Source organism: Vipera ursinii (genome assembly GCF_947247035.1).
Source record: "Vipera ursinii genome assembly, chromosome: 4".
NCBI lineage: Eukaryota > Metazoa > Chordata > Lepidosauria > Squamata > Viperidae > Vipera > Vipera ursinii.
This window is the reverse complement of record NC_139514.1, coordinates 7,571,662-7,597,387: the sequence shown is the minus strand read 5'-3', so window position 1 is coordinate 7,597,387 and position 25,726 is coordinate 7,571,662. Positions and strand designations below refer to the sequence as shown.

General features: G+C 45.2%; 1 protein-coding gene across 1 annotated transcript in view; it reads left to right on the top strand.

The window, feature by feature from the left end:
- Positions 1–25,726, top strand: part of DLG2 (discs large MAGUK scaffold protein 2) — a gene marked incomplete at both ends in the record, with an annotated part of 1,055,326 nt that overhangs the window by 721,330 nt on the left and 308,270 nt on the right. The gene's annotated exons all lie outside the window — the stretch shown is intronic.

Genomic DNA, 25,726 nt, shown 5'->3' with positions numbered 1-25,726 from the left:
TCTGATTAGGGCCAGTTCTGTTCTTATCAGGATGCGTTTGATGGCTGCAGAGTTGGAGTGGAATTTCAATTGGAAGGATGTGGGGATTAAATTTTGGTCTCGGCAGTTGCGTAGGAATGTGAGGTCACACAGGATGGAAGCTCTTCGTACTTCGAGTTTTTCGTAGGTCTTGGTTAGCTGGTAGATTTCCTCCCCGTAGAGGTAAGATATTTGTTTTCTGAGGTTTTCGCGGGTGCCTGTATGTGGATCCTTGGTTTTTCGGGTTTTTCCCCGCGTAGAATTAAAGGTGTAGGCGCAACGTTTCGACGGAATCCCATCCGTCATCATCAGGCTTCTGCTTCCTACTTCTGGGAGAAGCATGTGGCTCTTGCTCTTTGTTCCTCTTTTTTAAACTGCCAGAGGGGGTGTGTTCTGTGGAGGTGTGCTCTGATTGGGTAGGGGACCAAGTGTGTTCTGATTGGGTGGGAGTGTGTTTTGAATGGTGGGGGTGTTCTGATTGGGTGGGGGTGTGTTCTGAGTGGATGGGCTGGTCTCAGCTGCCAGCTCCAGAACTGAGCTGGTGAGTTGTGCTGCTTTTGTTCGGCTTCGTGTTTGTGGTGGTGCCATGTTTTTATAGTGGGTGTCAGTTTGCTTATTGTGTGGTTTGGAGGGGTTTAAAGTGGCTGATGTTGCAGCTGTAGTTAGGTTTCTGTTTTGTGGTTGTGTGTCTTTATCGTTGTGGGTTCGGATTTGCTTTTTGAATGGTTGTGTGGTGGTGATGTCATGTGATGTTATCATGAGTTTGGGTCTGGTATCATTCTTGGTGGTTGGGCTTCGTCTGTCAATCAAGGCGGGTTTCCAAATGGCTGGTAGACGAGAGGTATCATCTCGTTTATTCATGCTGTGGGGGCGTTTTTCTATCTCAATGGCTTCTCTGATTATTCTGTTGTTAAAATGTTCAATTTTGGCGATAGTTTTGGTTTTTTTAAAATCAATTTCATGTCCCGTGGCTTCAAAGTGTTGGACCAGGGATGAAGTTTGTTCTCCCTTTCTGAGTGAGTTTTTGTGCTCTTCAATGCGTGCACTTATTCTTCTGTTGGTCTGTCCGATGTATGTGGTGGGGCAGGTGGTGCATGGGATTTCGTATACTCCTTGGTTTTCTAACCCAATTATGTCCTTGGGGTTTCTTAGGATGGTGGATATTTTTCTGTCTGTGTAGAATGCTGTTTTGATGTTGTGTTTTTGGAGGACCTTGCTGATTCTGTCTGTGGTCCCTTTTAAGTATGGGAGGAGGGCTTTGCCATTTTCTTGTTCTCTGTCTTGGGTTTTTGTGGGTGTCTCTCTTTGGATTAAGTTGGTAATCGTGTTTCTTTGGAATCCATTGGCTGTTAGTACATTAGTGAGAGTGTGTAGTTCGGTTTTTAGGTGTTGTTCGTCAGCTAGGTGTTTTGTTCTGGAGATGAATGGTCTACAAGAAATCCAACGGCTCCCTAGGACACACTATCTACCATAAAAAAACACACACAAACCGCTATCTGAACGCACTCTCACACCACCACCCAGCACAGATCAACTCCGTAGCCAAGACACTCATCTCCAGAACAAAACACCTAGCTGACGAACAACACCTAAAAACCGAACTACACACTCTCACTAATGTACTAACAGCCAATGGATTCCAAAGAAACACGATTACCAACTTAATCCAAAGAGAGACACCCACAAAAACCCAAGACAGAGAACAAGAAAATGGCAAAGCCCTCCTCCCATACTTAAAAGGGACCACAGACAGAATCAGCAAGGTCCTCCAAAAACACAACATCAAAACAGCATTCTACACAGACAGAAAAATATCCACCATCCTAAGAAACCCCAAGGACATAATTGGGTTAGAAAACCAAGGAGTATACGAAATCCCATGCACCACCTGCCCCACCACATACATCGGACAGACCAACAGAAGAATAAGTGCACGCATTGAAGAGCACAAAAACTCACTCAGAAAGGGAGAACAAACTTCATCCCTGGTCCAACACTTTGAAGCCACGGGACATGAAATTGATTTTAAAAAAACCAAAACTATCGCCAAAATTGAACATTTTAACAACAGAATAATCAGAGAAGCCATTGAGATAGAAAAACGCCCCCACAGCATGAATAAACGAGATGATACCTCTCGTCTACCAGCCATTTGGAAACCCGCCTTGATTGACAGACGAAGCCCAACCACCAAGAATGATACCAGACCCAAACTCATGATAACATCACATGACATCACCACCACACAACCATTCAAAAAGCAAATCCGAACCCACAACGATAAAGACACACAACCACAAAACAGAAACCTAACTACAGCTGCAACATCAGCCACTTTAAACCCCTCCAAACCACACAATAAGCAAACTGACACCCACTATAAAAACATGGCACCACCACAAACACGAAGCCGAACAAAAGCAGCACAACTCACCAGCTCAGTTCTGGAGCTGGCAGCTGAGACCAGCCCATCCACTCAGAACACACCCCCACCCAATCAGAACACCCCCACCATTCAAAACACACTCCCACCCAATCAGAACACACTTGGTCCCCTACCCAATCAGAGCACACCTCCACAGAACACACCCCCTCTGGCAGTTTAAAAAAGAGGAACAAAGAGCAAGAGCCACATGCTTCTCCCAGAAGTAGGAAGCAGAAGCCTGATGATGACGGATGGGATTCCGTCGAAACGTTGCGCCTACACCTTTAATTCTACGCGGGGAAAAACCCGAAAAACCAAGGATCCACATACAGGCACCCGCGAAAACCTCAGAAAACAAATATCTTACCTCTACGGGGAGGAAATCTACCAGCTAACCAAGACCTACGAAAAACTCGAAGTACGAAGAGCTTCCATCCTGTGTGACCTCACATTCCTACGCAACTGCCGAGACCAAAATTTAATCCCCACATCCTTCCAATTGAAATTCCACTCCAACTCTGCAGCCATCAAACGCATCCTGATAAGAACAGAACTGGCCCTAATCAGAAACGAACTCCACACAAAAAGATTCCTCTTGGACCGAATCAACAGAGACCTCCTCACACTTCACCTCAAACTCAGCAACAAGATCCACCCCACACTTTGGGACAAATTCAAACAAATCGCTGTCTGGAGAGCTGAAACAGAGACTGCCTACAAAACAGACACACACACCAATAAACTCCGAAGACTAAAGGAACGCCAGAAACAAACCCCTCCTCTCCCACAGCAACACATGAAACAAACTGTGCACAACATCTCAGATAGGATTCTCACCATAGCCGAAACCAACGTCCTGTCTAAAGGATTTAATTTTGCAGTCACTCCCAAACACATTCCCACGGAAACCATTATATGCGGAGTCGAATCCAGCCTGACCAAAATTAACCCTGATGATGCCAACAAAATCAGACTCGAAGTTACCAACATCCTCTGCACCAGCAAACCACCCAAAAGCAACTTACCCAAAGAGGAACAGACAGCACTACTTAACCTAAAAAATGACACCAGCATAATCATTCTGCCAGCAGACAAAGGCAACGCCACGGTGGTAATGAACTCATCTGACTACCATACCAAATTATCCAACCTACTCCGAGACTCCACATACAAACTCCTCAAGACAGATCCCACCACCTACCTGGAAAAAACCACAAAATCAAAAATAAAAGCCACACCCATCAGTGAAGAGATCCAGAAAACAATCATTCCCAGAGAAAAATCATCCAGATGTCCTAAGCTCTATGGTCTGCCCAAGATACACAAAGAAGGAACCCCACTCAGACCCATAGTCAGCTCCATAGGCTCACCTCTACAAAATCTAGCCAAATTTCTTGCCAAACAACTACAGCCTTATGCAAATTCCATCACCTCACACGTACAAAACTCATTCCAATTCATAGAGATCATAAGTAAACTAAACTTACAGCCCTGGGACCTACTTGTGAGCTTCGATGTTGTATCCCTCTTCACCCAAGTACCAATCAAAGAAGCCTTGACAGCTATCCTAAATAAACACAACCCCCCAAAACACATCCTAGATCTGACCAACCACTGCCTATCTAACACATACTTCATCTACAATGGACAAAGATACAAACAAATGGAAGGAGCACCCATGGGATCACCCCTCTCACCTGTCATCGCAAACCTCTACATGGAACACTTTGAAACCCTCGCTCTGGAAAAATCCAACCACAAACCCAAACTCTGGCTCAGATACGTAGATGACACCTTCGTAATCTGGCCACACGGCAAAGAAAAACTGGATGACTTCCTCATACACCTCAATAGCCTACACCCCAAAATACAATTCACCATGGAAACAGAAGCTAACAATCAACTTCCCTTCCTTGATGTCTTAGTCTACAAGAAATCCAACGGCTCCCTAGGACACACTATCTACCATAAAAAAACACACACAAACCGCTATCTGAACGCACTCTCACACCACCACCCAGCACAGATCAACTCCGTAGCCAAGACACTCATCTCCAGAACAAAACACCTAGCTGACGAACAACACCTAAAAACCGAACTACACACTCTCACTAATGTACTAACAGCCAATGGATTCCAAAGAAACACGATTACCAACTTAATCCAAAGAGAGACACCCACAAAAACCCAAGACAGAGAACAAGAAAATGGCAAAGCCCTCCTCCCATACTTAAAAGGGACCACAGACAGAATCAGCAAGGTCCTCCAAAAACACAACATCAAAACAGCATTCTACACAGACAGAAAAATATCCACCATCCTAAGAAACCCCAAGGACATAATTGGGTTAGAAAACCAAGGAGTATACGAAATCCCATGCACCACCTGCCCCACCACATACATCGGACAGACCAACAGAAGAATAAGTGCACGCATTGAAGAGCACAAAAACTCACTCAGAAAGGGAGAACAAACTTCATCCCTGGTCCAACACTTTGAAGCCACGGGACATGAAATTGATTTTAAAAAAACCAAAACTATCGCCAAAATTGAACATTTTAACAACAGAATAATCAGAGAAGCCATTGAGATAGAAAAACGCCCCCACAGCATGAATAAACGAGATGATACCTCTCGTCTACCAGCCATTTGGAAACCCGCCTTGATTGACAGACGAAGCCCAACCACCAAGAATGATACCAGACCCAAACTCATGATAACATCACATGACATCACCACCACACAACCATTCAAAAAGCAAATCCGAACCCACAACGATAAAGACACACAACCACAAAACAGAAACCTAACTACAGCTGCAACATCAGCCACTTTAAACCCCTCCAAACCACACAATAAGCAAACTGACACCCACTATAAAAACATGGCACCACCACAAACACGAAGCCGAACAAAAGCAGCACAACTCACCAGCTCAGTTCTGGAGCTGGCAGCTGAGACCAGCCCATCCACTCAGAACACACCCCCACCCAATCAGAACACCCCCACCATTCAAAACACACTCCCACCCAATCAGAACACACTTGGTCCCCTACCCAATCAGAGCACACCTCCACAGAACACACCCCCTCTGGCAGTTTAAAAAAGAGGAACAAAGAGCAAGAGCCACATGCTTCTCCCAGAAGTAGGAAGCAGAAGCCTGATGATGACGGATGGGATTCCGTCGAAACGTTGCGCCTACACCTTTAATTCTACGCGGGGAAAAACCCGAAAAACCAAGGATCCACATACAGGCACCCGCGAAAACCTCAGAAAACAAATATATATATATATATATATATATATATATATATATATATATATATTTGAAGCAGGTGTACAGAAAAGAACAGAGCAGAATACCAGAGTTGGAAGGGACCTTAACCCTATACCATTCCAGACAAATTTTTTCCACTCTCTTCTTAAAAAAACCTGTTGTGATGGAGCACCCACAACTTCTGAAGGAAGTCATTCCATTGATTAATTGTTCTCACTGTCAGAAAATTTCTCCTTAGTTCTAGGTTGCTTCTCTCCTTATTATTTTCCATCCGTTGCTTCTTGTCCTGCCTTCAGGTGCTTTGGAGAATAGCTTGACTCCCTCTTCTTTGGGGCAGCCCCTGAGATATTGGAAGACTACGATCCCGTCACCTGTAGTCCTTCTCTTCGTTGAACTGGACATACCCAATTCCAGCAACCGTTCCTTATATGTTTTAGCCTCCAGTCCCCCTGATCATCTTTGTTGCTCTTCTCTGTACTCTTTCTAGAGTCTCAACATCTTTTTTACATCATGGTGACCAAAACTGGATGCAGTATTCCAAGTGAGGCTTTATCAAGTGTGGTATTATATAAATCTAAATAATGAATAAATAATAAATATTAATAATTCATGTGATCTTGCTCTTGATGTCTTTGTATAAATCTTGAAGTTAATTCATGATATTTTCTAGTATCCTGTCCCAATATTTATGGAATATTTTACCGACTCTGAATTCTCTAAGTGATGGGTAGGCAACCTTGGATCTTTTATGACTCGTGGACTTCAACTCCCACTTCATTTTCTGGGAGTTGGTCCATGAGTCATAAAAGAGCCAAGGTTGCCTACCCCTGCTCTAAATAATGCAAGCAGAGAATATTTGAGATGCAAATTACATTCCTATTTCCGATGCTTCCTGGGGAGTCATCTGTAGGATCTTCTGGAATCTTCTATTAGTCATCCAATGTTTATTAAATGTACCACAGCAATTGCGCCTGAGTGGGCTCTTCCATCTTTTGCAAAAGTTAAATTCCATCACACTCTACAAAATGAGCTGGGCCACTTGTACAGATTCTTGAGTTAATAAGCTGTTGAAGTACATTCTACCCTTGGGAAAATTTTGGAAGTTTTTTGCTCTCTCTGATGAGAAGAAAATGTACTTGGACTCTGCAAAAAAAAAAGTAACAGTAGTTCATTTCCTGAAATCACCTCATTGAATTATATAATAATAATAATAATAATAATAATAATAATAATAATAATAATAATAATAATAATAATACAGAGACCTACAAATAGAAAGACTGTGGCAAAGGCAAGCAAGGGTGGTACCAATAGTAATAGGCGCCTTGGGTGCAATCCCAAAGCAACTGGAGCACCAGTTGAACACCATTGGCATTGAAAAATTCGCTATTAGTCAATTGCAAAAGGCAGCCTTACTAGGAACTGCTTCCATCCTGCGACGATATCTGTAATACCATCAAACACCCACATCTGCCTATCCCAGGTCCTTGGTAAGGACTCGATAGGTAGACAAAAATGCAAAATCCAGTCTGAACATCTGGCTGACTGTGTGATTAATAATAATAATAATAATAATAATAATAATAATAATAATAATAATAATAATAATAATAATAATAATAATAATAATAATAATAATAATAGAGTTGGAAGGGACCTTGGAGGGAAACCTTATACCATTTCAGACAAACGTCTCTTCTTGAAAACCTCCAGGGTTGGAGCACCCACAACTACTGGAGGCAGGTTGTTCCACTGATTAATTGTTCTCACTGTCAGGAAATGTCTTCTTAGTTCTAGGTTGCTTCTCTCCTTGACTAGTTTCCATCCGTTGCTTCCATTTTCTTTCAGAAATATTGGAAAAGGATTTGTCACTGCTGGAAAATTGGTCCAAAATAGGGAAACGGCACTTCAGTGTTTCTAACTGGAAGATCATGAACGTAGGGAAAAAGAATCCTCTGTCAGGGTACAGCATTGTGGGTACAGTGTGAGACAGAACAACGGAAGAAAAGGATTTAGGTATGCATAGCAGTTGACTGCAAAATGAGTTGAGAATGTGGACGGCCAAATAAATTTCTGGGCTGCGTCAGCAGAAAGATCATCAGCAGGAAAAAAGGAGGATCTAATCCGGCTATACAGGGAGTCCTTGACTTACGACTGAGCCCAAAATTTCCATTACTAAGCAAGACAGTGGTTACGTGAACTTTGCCCCATTTTACAACCCTTCTTTGCCAGAGTTGTTAAATGAATCACTGCATTTGTGAAGTTAGCAACATGGGTTGTTAAGTGAATCTGGCTTCTCCATTGACTTCGCTTGTCAGAAGGTCGCAAAAGGGGGGATCACGTGACCCCGGGACACTGCAACCGTCATAAATATGAGTCAGTTGTGCCAAGCATCTGAATTTTGCTCGTGTCGTCATGAGGATGTGGCAATGGTCATGAAATGTGTCGTAAGTCACTTTTTTCAGTGCTGTTGTAAACTTTGAATGGTCATTAAACTTACTGTTATAAATTGAAGACTATCTGTATTGCAATCCATGAATTGTATCTAAAGATCTAACGAGTTTGTCCACTCAGGAATCTCTACAGAGGTCTTCTATGTCAATTTTAATAATAATAATAATAATAATAATAATAATAATAATAATAATAATAATAATAATAATAATGAGGCACCTTGCTTCAGAAAATGTTAGCACGTTATCTCTTTGCTGAGATCCTTTTATATGAAAAGAAGTTGAATTGTGTTTATAACTGGTTTGAAAGATCTCGTTTTCAGTGATATTTTTAGGAAGGCACTGCTGTCAAAATTCTCCAGAAGATAAGCCTAAAATATTTTTTAATATTTCTGAGGTGATGAAATCTGTAAAAAATAATAATAATGTAAAGATGAGCTGTCAGCTTTGATTGTAATTTTAAAACCTATTCGGCTTTTCAGATTGTCGACCGTGTTTTGTTGCTTGAGTGAACAAAATGAATCCTTTCGTTAAAAAAATGAAGAATCCTCTTTTTACATAATGAGTAGCATTTAGCCTCGCTTTATTTTACATAAGGCTTCCAGAGATGTGAGTCTCTTTGCGTGTGTGTTTATGTGTGTGTGTCTGTGTGTTTGCGTGTGTATGTGTGTGTGTGTGTGTTAAGGACATAAAACCCAACCACTGAGCTAATGTAGTGCAAAATTAGTCGATGGCTTTTACACAATTAGCTCTGATGAATTGTTACAGGAATCCAATTAAAAAATATGTCAAAGTCTTGTTCATCACATTTCATTATGTGTTGACCATTGTTCTGTGTGCTGCTGAAAGCCAATTGTTCTTCCTGGCCATCTGCTTGGTGCCACAATATCAGTGTGAAATATATTCTGACTCTGAGTTTCTCTTGGGAAAATGGGTTCTGTTTCAGAAGAGAGGAACGAAGAAAATGGTTGAAGAGAACTATTAAATGTAGGAGATAGATAAACAGACAGATAAATAATTGATGGGTAGAAAGATGAGCAGTTTAGACATCCTTATATGTGTAGTCTTAATTTACGACTATTGTTGTTGTTAGTTGCGAAGTCGTGTCCGACCCATCGCGACCCTATGGACAACGTTCCTCCAGGCCTTCCTGTCCTCTACCATCTTCTGGAGTCCATTTAAGCTCACGCCTACTGCTTCCGTGACTCCATCCAGCCACCTCATTCTCTGTCGTCCCCTTCTTCTCTTGCCCTCTATCTTTCCCGGCATTAGGCGCTTCTCCAGTGAGTCCTTCCTTCTCATTAGGTGGCCAGAGTATTTGAGTTTCAGCTTCAGGATCTGGCCTTCTAAAGAGCAGTCAGGGTTGATCTCCTCTAGGACTGACCGGTTTGATCGCCTTGCAGTCCAAGGGACTCGCAGGAGTCTTCTCCAGCACCATAGTTCAAATTTACGACTATAGTGAAGCCCAAAATTTCTGTTACTAAGCAAGACAGTTGTTAGATGGGTTTTGCCTATTATTATTTAACTCTATTATTATATGTTCTGTGTTCATTGGTAAGCAAAACAGTAGTTGTGAGGTTTGTCCGGTTTTATGATCTTTCTTGCCACAGCTGTTAACTGAATCACTGCAGTTGTTAAGTTAGTCACATGGTTGTTAAGTGGATTTAGTCTATTTATGGCTATGTAGTGACTTGAGGCTAAGTCCTCTTTTGATTCTGCCCCCAGGCTCTGTAATACCACTTTACAATGCCTTGGTACTGCATCCAGTTTTGGTCACCACGATGTAAAAAGGATGTTGAGACTCTAGAAAGAGTACAGAGAAGAGCAACAAAGATGATTGGGGACTGGAGGCTAAAACATATAAGGAACGGCTGCTGGAATTGGGTATGTCTAATTTAATGAAGAAAAGGACTAGTGGTGACATGATAGCAGTGTTCCAATATCTCAGGGGCTGCCACAAAGAAGAGGGAGTCAAACTATTCTCCAAAGCGCCTGAAGGCAGGACAAGAAGCAACGGATGGAAACTAATCAAGGAGAGAAGCAACCTAGAACTAAGGAGGAATTTTCTGACAGTTAGAACAATTAACCAGTGGAACAACCTGTCTCCAGAAGCTGTGAATGCTCCAACACTGGAAGTTTTTAAGAAGAGACTGGACAGCCATTTGTCTGAAATGGTATAGGGTTTTCTGCCTGAGCAGAGGGTTGGACTAGATGACCTCCAAGGTCCCTTCCAACTTTACTATTATGATTATGATTATATTTAACCTCAAATGGAGAAGGCACTGATAGAATAAGAGAATATTTATAGAACTGTGGGATCCTTGTTTCTTTCTAAGATTGGCTGTTTTCTGGCAGACATTTCATTACCCAACTAGCCAACACCATCAGTGCTAGAAGATTGCTCTCTCTTTTTTTCTTTTTTGTAAACAAACCCCAATCCCTTTTTACGACTGATGATGTTATCTAGTTGGGTAATGAAATGTCTGCAAGAAAACAACCAAGCTCGGAGAGCACCAAGGACCCCACAGCCCAACCCGGACTATAAATCTTGTTGTTCTCCAGTGTCAACTCTTGGAGTTAGCGGATCCAGATGTTCAGTTGTGATCCACCAGGATTAAGTAGGCCTAACTGTAAATCTTCCTTCTCCGTTTGATCGCTTCATCTGTAATAATTGCATTGCCCAAGGCCTTATTCATTTGCTCATGCGTAATTTATAAGCCTCCTGCTGTTTTGAAACAGGAATGCATTTCATGCCCAATTCTGGACTCACTAGATTTGATAGCTACCTCTTTGACGAAGTTGTTTGAAGTTTGACCTTGGCCAAATCTTGTCAGTAACACCAAAGGCCCATTGGGAGCTACATAACACTGAGTCATCTGTGCAGAATTACAAGGCATTATAAAATGTATGCTAAAAATCTCAAAATAAACCAGTCCGAGGCTTTGAAAAATGCTTACCAAGATGTAACTCCAAACAAGCCAATGATATTCGCTCTCCTTGTGTGTTGATTTATTTTTATTTTATTTTCAACTTGTGGGGCGGGGGGGAAGTGATCAGCTACCTTCTGTTCATCTCAGAATACACAAAAGTCACCTTGGCTGCGTCGGAAACTTTTTGAACATGTCTGAAGACAGCAGCTGAGTTTAAGGACCCTCTTCTCTTAGAAGTGGCCAAGTTCTTTCTTCTGATTACATGTCTTCTGTCACTGGAAATTGAGACACCACTTAACAGCTCTTCGCTTGAAGATGAGATGGGCTCCCGGCCATTAATCTGTGTGCTATTGACAGCCGTGATTGCTGTTGAGCTCTGCTGGTGTTGCCAAAACTCTTCTGCATTCGTTCGTTGGTTCATTCATTCATTCTGCTGTTTGGCAGGATGCAACAGTGACTTCAGCTAATTGCCAAGCATTTGGCCCCAGATGACTCGGAATCAATTTCATGCTTTAATCTGAATAAACACTTAATTAATTCCGCTTAACAGACTTCAGCCAAACTTTCCGATGTAGAGATCAAACAGAACCGCTGCTGGAATGTGTAAGCAAAGCTTTGGACACAGTCGTTGCTAAATGACCATGACAGGATTTCTCAACCTTAGCCACATTAAGACTGGTGGACTTCAAGTCCCAGAATTCCCCAGCCAGCCAGCCAGCATGACTGGCTGGCTGAGGAATTCTGGGAATTGAAGTCTACCAGTCTTAATGTGGCTAAGGCTGAGAAAAACTGGGATTAGGGTATTCTCCCTGATGATAAGAGAGAAATGCGGTGGTGCATTTCTTCATTCCTCACAAAGGGTGATACCTCCCTAGCGTGTGCCCAGGGGGCAGTGCCGATGCGGCACAGGCCAGTCCCTCACTGTTTCCAGACAGCCTTGTGGAGCTAAAACTGAATGTCAGAATCCATTTATATCACATTTCATAAATGTATAGGTAGAACAATGTGCTTATTCTGGGGATTCTGCCATCTCTCCGAAGGGGGGGGAGAGGATAGACTTAAGGTGATCTTCTAACAACAGGGAACATTTGAACTGGGGGAGGGAGGGGGAGAGACAGATCTGGATTGAATCTTCATTTACAACTAAAAGGAAAGCAATAACCATAAAACCAAGGAGAGTTCCCTTTCCCACGGAAGGGCCTGACCAAATGGATGAGGGGAGGGGCTGAAATGGGAATGCTTTATATAGGATTGAAATGTAACTTTGTTAGATTCCGTCTTGTATTGCCACAATCGATTCCATCCTAGTAAACATTTTCCTTTTGGATTAAATTTGCATCCAAGAGTTCTTATTTCCTAAGATGTGGATTGAGGTGGGTCCTGACACTGAATGTATTTCAGCATAGATGACCACCACGAAATTCAGCATAGATGACCATCACTGTTTCCAGGATGGGTTCGCGGGCCACATGAAAGCACTTCGCGGGCTGGATCCAGCCCCCAGGCCTTGTGTTTGACATGTCTGTCCTATACCACTTCAGACAAACAGTTGCCCAACCTCTTCTTAACTTCTTCAAACCAATGTTGGTTTGAAGCCATGCCCCCCGTGTTCTTGATTTTTGTTTAAAATTGAAAATACTGCCTCTTAGAACCTTATTCACATCCTTAATAGATAAAACTGGAGTGTTTCTCATTGTCTATCAGTATTATTACAAAAACTTTTTTTTAAAAAAAGAAGAAATCAAAGGTGCCCATATATAGCCTTGAAGCTACTGATTGATCATCCCTGTGGCTAAATCTTAAACCATGATTAGATTTTGTTAAATAGTTTTGTTTCTGGTTAAAAGAATGTTAAACTTATACAAAGCAAGATGGTAAGATGTCCCTAATTTTGGCTAACAGGTAGTATTTGAAGCCATACACCTGTTGAATTCCTAACTCTCAGAAATATAGGCTAGGACTGAGACACAGGTAGTCCTCAATTTACAGCACTTTGTTTAATGAGTGTTTGAAGTTACAATGGCACTGAAAAAGGGAACTTAGGATCGTTTTTCACACTTATAAAAAATGCTTTTCACACTTATTGCAGCATCCCCACGGTCACATGATCAAAATTCAGACACTTAGCAACTGACTCATATTTATGACGGTTGCAGTGTCCCGGGGTCATATGATCCCCTTTTGCAAGTTTCTGTCGAGCAAAGTCAACGGTAAAACCAGATACTCTTAACAACCGTGTTACTAACTTCACCACTGCAGTGTTTCACTTAAACAGTTCTGGCAAGAAAGGTTGTAAAGTGGGGCCAACCTCACTTAGCAACTGTCTCGCTTAGCGACAAAATATTTTGGCTCAATTTTGCTCATAACTCGAGGACTACCTATGCAGTATCTCCCTCTGTCTGTCACCATTGAAATGGCCCTACTTGCTCCTTGTCAGCTGCCCCCTCCCATCCACTCTATCTTGACTTTTTGATATATGGGGGGTTTTTTTGGACAACCCCTGCTTTTTTCACTTCCTGGATCCTTCCTGCCGATGCCCCTGGTGGCTAGGGATTCTGGGAGTCGTGGTTCAACGTATCCGAAAAGCATCGGTCCACTTCCTTAGAGCCCGTAGGAAATGAAAAGATTACCGGATGAACAGATGTCACAAAGTCTATTTGGTCTTGCAGGGTTTAATTTTAGAAATTTATTTTAGCGATCCTCTCCTGTAGCTTTCATCTGCTCATTTATTCCTGATGATACTTGTAGAAATCTCATTATCCTGTTTTTTCTTTCTTTCTTCTTTATTCAGTCCAATATCTTCTTGGTCCCTTTGGGTTAATGTACTTTTTCATTCAACAAATAGGTTTTTCTTCCAAAAAGTGCTATAAAACTTTGCCTCTAATAATCTCCAACATAAGGGCTGGAAAGTTATTTAGTTGACTTACATCTCCCCTATCTTACATATTGCACAAATAATGATCCTCTTCCTATTTTCCCTAGATAGACTAGGGTAGGCAATCTTGGCTCTTTTATGACTTGTGGACTTCAACTCCCAGAATTCCTGAGCCAGCATGGGGGAAACTTTGGCCCCTTCATGACTTGTGGACTTCAACTCCCAGAATTCCTGAGCCAGCCATGCTGAGGGGAAAGGGAGAGGTTTCCAAGCTGAGCCATGCTGGCTCAGGAATTCTGGGAGTTAAAGTCCACAAGTCATAAAAGAGCCAAGGTTGGCCAAGCCCTGGCCTAGAAGATTGGAAGACCTCCAAGGTCCCTTCCAACTCTGTTATTCTGTTTATTCTGTTATTTATTTATTTAGTTAGTTATATTTATATACCGCCCTATTCCCTGAGGACTCAGGGCGGTTTACAGGGAATTAAAAATCCAAAATACAAAAATTAAGAACCAAATTAAAAAATATTAAATTGACCCTGTACTCAATTAAAAAGAACCCCAAATTAAAAATTTCTCCTCAGTCTGGGCCCGAGAGCTCGAAGAGCCAGGTCTTCAGGCCCCGGTGGAATGATCGGAGGTCGGGGGCAGTTCTCAGCTCCACCGGCAGCTGGTTCCAGAGCGCAGGCGCTCCCACTGAGAAGGCCCTATCCCTGGGTGTCACCCGCCGGCAATCTCTTACCGGCGGGACCCTGAGCAGACCCTCCCTGTGGGAGCGCACTGGGCGAAGGGCGTTTGATGCCGGCAGCAGGTGTTCCCTCAGATATCCCGGACCCAGGCCATGTAGGGCTTTATAGGTGATGACCAGCACCTTGAATTTCACCCGGAGGGCAACCGGAAGCCAATGCAGCTCACGGAGTAGAGGTGTTACATGGGAGTATCGGGAAACCCCCATTACAACTCGCGCGGCCGCATTCTGCACCAGTTGAAGCCTCCGAGTGGTCTTCAAGGGCAGCCCCATGTAGAGAGCGTTACAGTAGTCCAAACGGGAGGTCACAAGCGCGTGAGTAACTGTGCATAGGGCGTCTCGGTCCAGATAGGGACGCAACTGGCGCACCAGGCGAACCTGAGCAGAAGCCCCCCTGGTCACGGCTCCTATATGGTCTTCAAAATTGAGCCGTGAATCCAGGAGGACGCCCAAGTTGCGAGCCCTATCGACGGGGGGTAACACCTCACCCCCCATCATTAAGGATGGAATAACTTGGTTAACCCGAGATGCCGATATGCACAGCCACTCAGTTTTGGCGGGATTGAGACGAAGCCTGTTTCTCCCCATCCAGACCTGAACCGCCTCCAGGCACCGGGACATCACGGAGAGGGCATCACTGGGTTGGTTCGGGGTGGAAAGAAAAAGTTGGGTATCATCAGCGTACTGATGATACCCCACCCCAAAACCACGAATGATCTCGCCCAGCGGCTTCATATAGATGTTGAACAGGAGAGGCGAGAGAACCGACCCCTGAGGAACTCCACAAATGAGAGACCTCGGGGCGGATCTCTGCCCTCCTGTCAACACCGACTGCGAGCGGCCCTGGAGGTAGGAGGAGAACCACCGTAGAATGGTGCCTCCCACTCCCAGCCCCCCGAGACGCCGCAGTAGGATACCATGGTCGATGGTATCGAACGCCGCTGAGAGATCTAATAGGACCAGGACAGAGGAGCAACCCCTGTCCCTAGCCCTCCAGAGATCATTCACCAGCGCGACCAATGCTGTCTCCGTGCTGTGTCCGGGCCTGAAGCCCGATTGGTACGGGTCCAGATAATCAGTTTCCTCCAGGAACAGAGGGAGCTGATGCGCCACCACGCTCTCAACAACCTTCGCCAGAAAGCGAAGGTTGGAGACTGGACGGTAGTTGTTTAAAAGAGCCGGGTCCAAAGCAGGCTTCTTGAGAAGGGGTCTCACCACTGCCTCCTTCAAGGCGGCAGGAAAGACACCCTCCTTCAAGGAAGCAGTTATTACTGCATGGAACCAGCCTCGTGTTCCCTCCCGAGCCGCATAAGCTAGCCAGGAGGGGCACGGATCCAACAAACAGGTGGTGGTGCTCAGTCTCCCCATGATCCTGTCCACATCATCAGGGGAAACAGGGTCGAACTCATTCCAGATAACGTGCTCAAGACCGCCTGATTCCTCCACATTAGACTCTGCCCAGTCAGAGTCCAAGCCGGTCCGGATCCGAGCGATTTTGTCCGCCAGATGATGACTAAATTCCTCGGCTCGTCCCTGTAAGGGATCCTCTCTCACCTCCTGATTAAGGAGGGAGCGAGTCACCCTAAACAGGGCGGCCGGGCGATTATCTGCGGACGCGATAAGGGCGGCAAAGTAGTTAAACTTCGCCATCCTTATCGCCGCAAGATAAGACCTTATAAAGGTTCTTAACTGCAATCGGTCGGATTCGGATCGGCTGGATCTCCAACCGCTCTCTAGACCTCGTCTCCGCCGCTTCATCTCCCGGAGCTCCACAGAGAACCATGGGGCCCAACGGGATCTGCGTCGGGTCAGAGGTCGCATGGGTACAACGCAGTCGAGTGCCCTGGTGGCTGCCGTTTCCCAGGCCTCCACCAGGGCATCGACTGGGCTGTGGGTAAGGGTGATAGGTATAGGCCCAAGCGCCCTCTGGAACCGATCTGGGTCCATTAGGCGCCTGGGGCGGAACCACCTGGTCGGCTCCGCCGCCCAGTGGCGGGGGATGGCATGACGGAAAACCAGCCTCAGGAGGTGATGATCTGACCATGACAGAGGGGTGATGGATGGAGAACCCCCTCCCAGATCATCCAACCACTGTCCAGACAGGAACACCAGGTCGAGAGTGTGACCCCACTCATGAGTCGGGCCCTCAATAACCTGGGTCAGGCCCATGGCTGTCATGGAAGCCATGAACTCCCGAGCTAACTCCGACGACCCTCCCAGTGATGGCAGGTTGAAGTCACCCAGGACTATAAGCCTGGGGAACTCCACCGCCAACCCTGAGAGGGTGTCGAGCAGCTCGGGCAGGGCTGTTGCCACACAGCTGGGCGCCAGGTATGTGAGCAACAAGCCCAACTGAACCCGAGGACCACACCTCAAGAGGAGGGTTTCACTCCCGGCCATCTGGAAAATGGTGGCCTCCTGGGGACACAAAGTCTCCCGAATGACCACTGCCACCCCACCACCCCTGCCCTGAGCCCGTGGCTGGTGCAGCACCCGGAAACCCGGCGGGCATAACTCGGTGAGAGGCACCCCTCCCTCCGAGCCCAGCCAAATTTCCGTGATGCACGCTAGATCCGCACATTCCTCCTTGATCCGATCACGGATGAGGGGAGCTTTATTAACTACGGATCTAGCGTTAAAATAGACCAGCATGAGCTCAGGGGCCTGATCACCCTCATCCCCGGGTAAGAGGGTGCTAACCGGAGGGTCAGAGCGCGCCACCGCTCGAAGATAGCGGGGGCGCGATCCCAGATGTTGATATGACCCTCCGTGCAAACACCTGCTGCCATACCCTATCGCCGTGGGGATTCGATGCCCCACCCCCACATTCCCAGCGCCAGCAGCCACCTCCCCCAACCCCGTCCCATCAGGACCTCTAACAGGTCCAGACTGAGTGCCGGTTACAGGTTCCCTCCCCACCCCCCCCTCCCTCCCCCTCCCTAACCTCTTAAAATAACTGGCTAAAAATCTGATCAGGGGCCTCTTAGCGCGTCTTAACTCGAGGCCCCTATCCAAGCCCAACCACCTCTCGGAGTCCCAAAGCTTGGGCCCGTCATTAAGGGGAGTATGGAAACAGGCGACAGGTCGCGCCCATAAGGCAGGAACCGCCCTAAGGGCATACAAGTCCGCTTCGGAATAACGATGGATCATATAACACTCAAATAGTCTCTTGGGGCCAATGTTGTAAATATGGCCAAAGGATTGTTCGTTGATGGTACAAAGATGGAAAAAGAAGAGGTCCAGTGGGCATATCTCTCAATCTGCAAAACCATCTCAGCTCTCACCTGAGATGGAGTTCCAAGGGACAACATCAGCCGTCCTCTCACTCCGGCTGAGGAGTCTAACTGGAGCAGAGAGAGAAAAGGGGAGTCCTAAGCCAGGCCCACCCCAACTGGTCTCCCACACCAGTGAGGTGGTCGCTGACCAGTCCAAAACCGTCCTCCCACCACGGTTTGGTCCCGTCCACACTGGATTATCCATAGGGAGATCTTAATTCCCATCAGGTATGGAGCTAGCCGTAATGCCTGCCTGTCAACAAAAGAAGTAAGGAACAGGCAGGCCAGGCCTCTGTCAATCCTCGCGCTCGGCGCCCACATCAACCTCTGGATAGGGGACTGGCTGCATAGAGGGTCAGGCCGAGGATTAGGGACTGGCCAGCTTCTAAGGATAAACCAGGATTCATGATCTCCCAGCTTCTAGTTCAGCACCTTAATATTCATCTGAGATAAATCTTGATTCAGACCACTCTTTAATTCATGGCATTGAAAACGTCTCAGTTTCCGTATTAATATGATCATTTCTTTTCTTCAAACCCACCAGAGTATCTCTCAGTGTCACCTATACAAGCAGTCCTCAACTTACGACCACAATTAAGCCTAGATTGTTTGTTGCTAACTGAGAGAGTTGTTAAGCGGGGTTTCCCCCATGTTATGGCCTTTCTTGCCGCAATGGCAGCAGTTGTTCAGTTAGTGACACGGTGGTTAACTGAACCTGGCTTCCCCACCCCCATTGACCTTGTTTGTCAGGACCCTGGGACACTGCAGCCGTCATAAAGTTGAGTCAGTTGCCAAGCATCTGGATTTTGATTATGTGACCTCGGGGATGCTGCAATGGTCTTAAGTGTGAACACGGTCGTACGTCGCTTTTTTCCAGTGCCGTTGTGATTTTGAACAGTCACTAAATGAGTTGAATCAGATAAGACTGACGAGATCGGATAATCCCAACTTGCTGAGTGGTGACAATCATATAGATTTCTTGGCTCATTTAGAGATCTGACTTTTTTTGAATAGTCTTCCACTCAAGTACAGGAAGTCCTTGACTTGCAATCATTCGTTTAGTGAGCGTTCAAAGTTACAAGGGCACTGAAAAAAGTGACTTGTGGCCATTTTTTTTTAACCTTGGCACCCCTTGGTCACGGGATCAAAATTCAGGTGTTTGGCGACTGATTCACATTTATGACGGTTGCAGCATCCGGGGATCATGTGATCCCCTTTGGCGACCTTCTGGCAAGCAAAGTCAATGGGAAACCCAGATTCATTTAACGAGAGTGTCACTAACTCAACCACTGCGGTGATTCACTTAACAGCTATGACCAGAAAAGTCATAAAGCAGTGCAAAACTCACCTAAGAAATGTCTCACTTAGCCACAGAAATTTTGGACTCCAGTTGTGGTGGTAACTTGAGGACTACCTGTATGAGCAAGTATGACACTCACTCTGCTTATCTTCAACTCAGGCAAGGATGCTCAGGGGTAACAGGGATCTTTAATCCGTGCCACAATTCTATAAACTATTTTAAATAATGGAGAACTTGCCTATCTAGAGAGTTCATGGTTGAGGTGAAATCTGAACCAGAAATTGTCTTCCATATCCAGTATATTTATTTAATCCTTTGCTGGTTGACTTTTTACTATTTTATTTTTACCACCATCATCATCCTTTTTAGAACAGGCATCTATTAATATTTCATATCTACATCCTTTGCTTCAGCCTCGGGGGGGAAAAAAAGAAAAGAAAATACAACACAGATGTGTGTGGAGATAATTATTTTGAAAAGCTTTTATTCTCTCTTTGAGTGTGATGCCGGCGATGTGAATAGACACATTTTTTTCTTCCTTCCTTCCTGCTATCCTTCCTGCCCGCTTGCCTGCCTGCCTTTCTATCTCTGCTGGCTGAAAAGATCCTTTGCCTGTTTAATTTGCATTTAATTCAGACAGAATAATGCAGTGCTAAATTTGAATATTATATTGGCAGTACATCAAATTTTAGTGTGGGGAACATGGAGGATGGGGTTTCAATACCAGGCCTTTGCAGGATTAGGACTGTCACACTGGCCAGAAATTCAGTCCAATCCAAAGTATAAGGTAAAGGTAAAGGTTCCCCCGCACATGCGTGCTAGTCATTTCCGACTCTAGGGGCCGGTGCTCATCTCCGTTTCAAAGCCGAAGAGCCAGTGTTTGTCCGAGGACGTCTCCATGGTCATGTGGCCGGCATGACTAGACGCCAACCTTCCCAACGTAGTGGTCCCTATTTTTCTACTTGCATTTTCATGTGCTTTCAAACTGCTAGGTTGGCAGAAGCTGGGATGAGTAACAGGCGCTCACTCTGCTATGCGGCACTTGGGATTCGACCCGTCAAACTGCTGACCTTCTGATCAACAAGTGTTTTAACCCACTGAGCCACCGCGTCCCTAATCCAAAGTATAGAAAAAGATAAATTGCAGGATAGAGAACGCTTAGGTCCATGGTGGCAAACCTATGGCATGCGTGCCACAGGTGGCATGCAGAGCCCTCTCTGTGGGCATGTGTGCCGTCACCCCAGTCCTAGGCCTTCAGTTGGATTTTATTAAACCTTTTCGCTTTAGGCCTCCAATGCCATGTGCAAAAAAAAAAGGTTCAATCAATCAATTTCAACTTCTTGTGGGTGAAAAAAAAGATCTCACAAAGTTGGAATTGATTGATTGAACTTTTTAGTCCCACCCAGTCTGCTGTTATCACCGGAGCCACACCCACCTAATGGGCCACACACACCCAATTGGCCACACCCACACAATAGGCCACGCCCACCTGGCACCTGACGATACGTAAGTGGGTTTTGGGTTGCAGTTTGGGCTCTCAGTCTCTAAAAGTTTCACCATCACTGGCTTAGGTAGTCAAGTACAAAATGAGTCCAGGATAATTAGTGTCTGGGTCCCCAGCTACCATGCATTTCAATCCATTTAAAGGTTGCCATAGTGGCACAGTGTTTGGAACGCAGTATTGCAGGCTGACTCTGCTCACTGCCAGAAGTTTGATCCTGATCGGCTCAAGGTTAACCCAGCCTTCCATCCTTCCGAGGTTGGTTAAATGAGGATCCAGACTGTTGGGGTCAATACGTGCTAGTGCTGGTGCTACAAATAGGAACTGTGGTGGCACAGTGGTTAGTATTGCAGGCCGATTCTGCCCACCGCCACAAGTTTGATCCTGACCTGCTAAAGGTTGACTCAGACCTTCCATGCTTTCGAGGTCAATAAAATGAGGACCCAAATTGTTAGGGCCAATAACTGTTACTGCTATAGCTATAAATAGGAGCCATGGTGGAACAGTGGTTAATACTACAGACTGATTCTGCTCACTGTCAGAAGTTCGATCCTGACGGGCTCAAGGTTGACTCAGCCTTCCATCCTTCCGAGGTTGGTTAAATGATGACCCAGATTGTTGGGGGCAAATAGCTGACCATATAAACTATACAGAGAGTGCTGTAAAGCACTGTGAATCGGTATATGAGTCTACATGCTATTGCTAAGTGCTATTGCTTTTGCATCTGTAATAGGTTCATCAGATGTTGCACTAGCAAGCCAGAAACTCCATTCCTTTGGTTAGGTGTGCAACGTTGTGATGCATGTACCAAAGGACTGAGGCTTGCATCACTGCCACAACCTTGCTTGCTTTTCCTCGATTGTGGAAAGGAAAGTAGACTTTGGGGAAATTTAAGAGAGAAGTTAACTGGGGGAGGGATGAAATGAGCCATTAAGGAAAGACTTGAAGAAGACCTTACGTAGTCCAGAGATTGAAACAAGCAAGTTGCACCTGTGAACAACCAAAGTCACCCGTGCAGAGTTCAAGCTAACTCCTTTATTATGATCTGCCTATAGGTAGCCCTCGACTTAAACTTCCGATGCTCAGCGAGACAGCTGTTAAGTGAATGTTGCCCCGTTTTTACGACCTTTCTTGCCATAGTTGTTCAGTGAATCGCTGCGGGTTATTGAGTTAGTGGCAGCATTGTTAAGCGAATCTGGCTTGCCCTGTTGTCTTCTGCTTGTCAGAAGGTGGCAAAAGGTGATTGCATGACCCCAGGACACTGCAACCGTCGTAAATCTGAGCCACTTGCTAAGGCGTCCTAATTCTGATCATATAACCATGGGGGATGCTGCTGGGGTCGTAAGTGTGAAAAACATTCATAATCACTTTTTTTTTCAGGGCTGTTGCGACTTCAAATAGTCACTGAACGGATGGTTGTATATTAAGACCTACCTGTTCTTGACTAGAGAAGTAAGCAGTGGGGTAGCACAAGGCTCTGTCTTAGGCCCAGGGCTCTTCAATATAATAATAATAAGTTGGAAGGGACCTTGGAGGTCATCTAGTCCAATGCCCTGCTCAGGCAGGAAACCCTATACCATTTCGGACAAATGGCTGTCCAGTCTCTTCTTAAAAACTTCCGGTGTTGGAGCATTCACAGCCTCTGGAGGCAGGTTGTTCCACTGTTTAATTGTTCTAACTGTCAGGAAGTTTCTCCTTAGTTCTAGATTGCTTCTCTCCTTGACTAGTCTTCATCAATGACTTAGATGAGGAAATTGAACTCATCAAATTTGCAGATGACACCAAACTGGCAGGAATAGTCAACACCCCAGGAGACAAACTCAGGATCCAAAAAGATCTTGAGAAACTTGAACAATGGGCCCTAGCCAACAAAATGAGTTTCAGTGTGGAGAAAAGCAAAGTTTTACATTCAGGCAGGAAAAAAAAATCAAAGGTTACAAGTACAGATTGGGCAAGACAGTAACTGTGAGGGGGATCTTTGCTCATTTTCCGTATCTTGCCCACTCTGCCTCCATTTCCCCCCCATTTCCCCCCCCACCTCATTTCAGAATAATGTTTAGAGAATAATGCAGCAATAAGAAAAATTTCATTTTGTGCGCGCCTATTCTAATATAGCATGCGTATATTGTTCGTATATCATAGCATTGCAAAACTGAGAATGGCTGCGAGGGATGAGTGCAAAGGATGACTGCATAGAGCTCTATCTATTGGTGCAGAAAGTGAATTTAATTAATTTGTTTAACAACGCAGATGAAACATAATTCTCTCTTTTTAAGTGCTATTGCGAATGGAGGGAGGGAGGGAGGGAGGGAAGGAAGGAAGGAAGGAAGGAAGGAAGGAAGGAAGGAAGGAAGGAAGGAAGGAAGGAAGGAAGGTGCCGTGATGGCACAATGGTTAGAATGCAGTATTGCAGACTAATTGTGCCCACAGTCTGGAGTTCAATCCTGACCTGATCAAGGTGGACTCAGCCTTCCATCCTTCTGAGCTCAGTAAATGAGGACACAGATTGTTGGGGACAATATGCTGAATCTGCAAACTGCTTAGAGCAGGGGTGTCTAACTGCTGGTCCGTGGACCGGACACGTCACATGGAAGCCGCGCCCACCCCATTGCCGGCAATGGCAAAACACTCCTGTTACGTCGTGCAACGTCACGTGACGTCGCGAGTCCGGCTTAGAGGGTGCTGTAAAAGCACTGTGAAGCAGTATGTAAGTCTAAGTGTTATTGGGAAGGAAGGGAGGAAGGGAGGGAGGGAGGGAGGGAGGGAGGGAGGGGTGCAGTGGTTAGTATGCAGTATTGCAGGCTAATTCTGCCGACTGCCAAGAGTTCGATCCTGACCAGCTCAAGATTGACTCAGCCTTCCATCCTTCCAAGGTTGGTAAAATGAGGAGCCAGATTGTTGGGGACAATATGCAGATTCTGTAAACCCCTTAGTGAAGTCTGTAAAGCACTGTGAAGCGGTATATAAGTCTAAGGGCTGTTGCTATTTTAAAAGAGGGGAGATGCTCTTCCTGGTCCCAATGATCTGTTCCAATCTGTCATTGCAGCTGCCATTTGTCTTAGCAGCAGGATACTAAGCAACCTGATTAAACCCAAGGGAGAACAAGATTCGCTAGAAGGAAACTATTTTTTCATCAGGCGGTGTATAGGATGTTTGGAGAACTATAAGGGGGGGAGGGGTGAATGACCTTAAAATACAGAGTGTTTGGGACAGAAAAGAAGGACAGGGCAAAGAGGTCAGGGAATAAAAATGCTTTAAAAAAGCAGAATGAAAAGCATATCGGGGATGGACCTGCAAGAATTCGGCAATGATTTGGGAACTTTCCAAGCCAAGATTTAGGCAGCCCTAAAGTATACTTATTTATTTATATTCCCACTTTATTATTTTTAATCAATGACTCAAGATGGAGAAGACACATAATACTCCTTCCTTCTCCTATTTTCCTCACAGCAACAACCCTGTAAGGTACATTGGGCTTAGAGAGTGACTGGCCCAAGCACGCCCAGGTGGCTTTTCTATCTAAAGCAGGACTAGAACTCACCATCTCTTGGTGATTATCCCAAAGTCAGCTAGCTGGCTTTCATGTCTAAGGCAGGACTAGAACTCAACATCTCCTGGTGATTGTTGCAAAGTCACCCAGCTGGCTTTCATGTCTAAGGCAGGACTAGAACTCACCTTCTCCTGGTGATTGGCTCAAAGTCACCCAGCTGGCTTTTATGCCTAAAGTGGGATTAGAACTCGTTGTCTCCCGGTGATTGTTCCAAAGTCACCCAGCTGGCTTTTATGACTAAGGCGAGACTAGAACTCCCTACCTCCTGGGTGACTGTTCCAAAGTAACTCAGCTGGTTTTCATACCTAAGGCAGGATTAGAACTCACCTTCTCCTGGAGATTGATCCAAAGTCACCCAGCTGGCTTTCGTGCCTAAGGTGGACTCATAAAGACTTGTCTATTTCAGAATATCTTCAGAGACTGATGTTGGCAGAGATTGATGTTGAACCTATAAAACAGTTGTGTCTAATGTACTCTATTCATTAATATTTTGCATGATATATTATGCTGCTGCTCTGGTGCCCACTACTTAGACTGAAATAACATACAGATCTTCTCCAAAAACAAACTCTGTGCCGTAGCAGAACTCAGATTTTGGCCCTCGGCCTATTATGCAATTTGATTTCAACTTCTTACGCCATGAGCCAACCAATCCAAAAATTATCCTTTCCCCCCAAAAAAAACCTAAAAGAAAAGGTCAAAAGAAGAAGAAAAAAAGCAATATAAGCAATATAAGCAATCAGGATATAACTGTTCTGTACCAGCCTACTACCGGCCCTGCAGAAAAGGCAGGGACAACCCCTTTACAAAAAGGCAAGAGGCTGGAACTAAGCCTGCCAAATTTATTAACATAAAACAGAGCAAACAGAGCCAAACAAAAACACGAACCATGAAACAGGAGCTATTCAAACAGTTGCCTTCAGCAAACCAGCTCTCCCACACATTCCCCTTTTAAACAGTTCAAGGCGTGGCTTCTCTCTGCCTCCTTCCGAGGTGCCCCATTGCCTTCCTCTGTTTACTCCTGATTGACTGCCTCCTGCGTCGGGCGTCCTTGAACAGGGCCAGCTGTGGGTCATCTTCATCCACGCTGTCAGGCTCACACAGCTGGGTCTGCGTAGTGACCAGATGGGAGGGGCCTGGCTGAGGGCTCTGCGAAGCCTCCGGGCTGTTCTCTGCAGGCTCTCCAACACTCCCCTCCTCCTCCTCTCAATCGTCCGACCCAACTGCCGAACCCACAGGCTGACCCTGAATCACAACAATAAGCCTGCTGTGCATTACACTCAGGATTTTAGAGCGTGTGTATATCCTACCGCCAAAATGCAAATTTTAATTTCCGTTCCTCTGTATAATGAGTGTGCATTATTGATTTGCTATGGGA